We start from the raw sequence: 1,995 nt of genomic DNA on the forward strand, positions 1-1,995 counted from the left end.
CGATCCGCTCTGCAGCGAGTAAGCATTCTATCAGCCACTGAGTGTGAATGCTGCTGTCATAAAGAAAACTCTTTTTTTTCTGTAAAATTATTCACTTTCCAAAGCCAACGTGTAAAAATTTTCTCTTATAAAAACGAGAAAAGAGGCTATTTCAAAAATCTCTGTGCCATCAGATTTTAAGCCAACTTTTTAAAACATTACCAAAAAAAATTTGCTGGCAGACGGATCTGTTTTAAACCCATATGACTGTATTTTGTTGCCTTTTTAAAAGAAAAATAGATTAAAATATTAGGCTGTGGCCTTCCAAAGTTTTGACAGATAATCGTGCACAGCCGCCATGCTGCCCCCGTTTCTTCGGCCCCAACCGACACGGGTTCCCCATCTTCTCCACGCCGCAGGGGTCACCCTTAACTGGACGCTCAGGATAACAGCTGTGTGCATCTTATTATTCTTGACGTTACCGAAGTTACCCATGCACACTTGAATCAATATCTCTCTCTCTCTCTCTCTCTCTCTCTCTCTTCCCCCTTATGTCTCTCTCTTACCTAAAATAACTTGTGTTTACATATGCAAACTTCCATCCCACCTGGACACTCGTCGAGGTCACTCTCCTTTCAAAGGCACCAGCCAGTAAGAGAGGAAAGGGGTGACAGATGTGCACGGGCCAGACCTGCCTGCAGAGGTTCTGTGCCCCCTGCCTTGCTTCTCATTCCAGTCTCGAGTGCCGCAGTCTTACCCGAAGCCACTTCTTAAGGTTTAAATTACTCCCCGTTTATGCATGAAAAGGTCATCCTATAACCTGCAGTCCAATTAAGTGTCCAAGCCTGTCCTCGGGATAAAAACTGCCTGGGTGGCTCGCAGAGTCAGCTTGTCACCCTCTGCAGCTCTCTCTTTGATGAAAAGGTCAGCGGGTGTTTGTATTCTAAGCGCCCCGTTTCTGATGCCTCCGCTCTAGGTCCACAGCTGAAGGCCACGCGGGGGGCCCTGCTGACAAGGCTCTGACCTCAGCAGTGATGGCTTTCGCAACTGCGCTTCGTTCAGTCCTGAATTATTTTCCCCGTGCCTACCTCCTACACAGGCGAACTCCTCCCATTTACTCTGCAGCAACCGTTCCTCAAATTTCCTATCAGTGATTCTGCTCAGCCAGCCCACTGTCTGGTACATTGGGCTGAATTGTTTCCCCCTAAAATTCAAACATCGGCAACCGAACCCCCAATGTGACTGTATTTGGAGATGGTGCCTTGAATGAGGTTATAAGGGTGGGCCCTAAGCCAATAGGACTGGTGTTCTTACAGGAGGAGGTATCAGGATGTGTGAACAGAGGGACAAGCACCTGAGGACACAGAGAGAAGACGCCCACCTACAAGCCGAAGAGAGAGGCCGCAGAAGAAACCAGCCCTGCTGACGCCTTGACCTTGGACTTCCAGCCTCCAGACAGTGAGGAATAAATGTCTGTTGTTTAAGCCGCGGTCTTTGGTCTTTTGCTATAGCAGCGGAAGCAGACTCAGACATCTGGGCCACGTACGGGACACTACAGCGGCCCCCATCCCATCCCTCTCTGGACTTAAGCATCCATTCCCCAGATGATGAGTGTTGGTGATGAACTCAGGCCCCCCAGGGAGACCGCCCTCAGCAGAAGGGAGCTGCCTCGCCCAAAGTCACTATGCCATTCAGGTGACACATATACATCTCATTCATTCAAGTCCATATCCAATAAAAGCCTGGCCCCTTTATCTCAGTTTGAAACAGGGTCATCCATCCCATCTCCAAAGCTTCCTGTGGGATCAACTGAGGCATTTGTTCTACCTTAATAACAGCCCACATTCCCCCCTGCCCCCTCATCACACTCTCCCCCACCCTGACCCTTCGCTCCCTCGTGGGTGTGATGACAGGACACCCCCCTGCCCCATTTTTAACTTGTATTTTAACTTGCACCCCTGAGTCACCTTCCACGTAAGACCTGACAATCGTACCAGGGGCGGAATATGCCATGGA

Source organism: Pteropus alecto, unplaced genomic scaffold (assembly GCF_000325575.1).
Source record: "Pteropus alecto unplaced genomic scaffold, ASM32557v1 scaffold97, whole genome shotgun sequence".
Classification (NCBI taxonomy): Eukaryota; Metazoa; Chordata; class Mammalia; order Chiroptera; family Pteropodidae; genus Pteropus; species Pteropus alecto.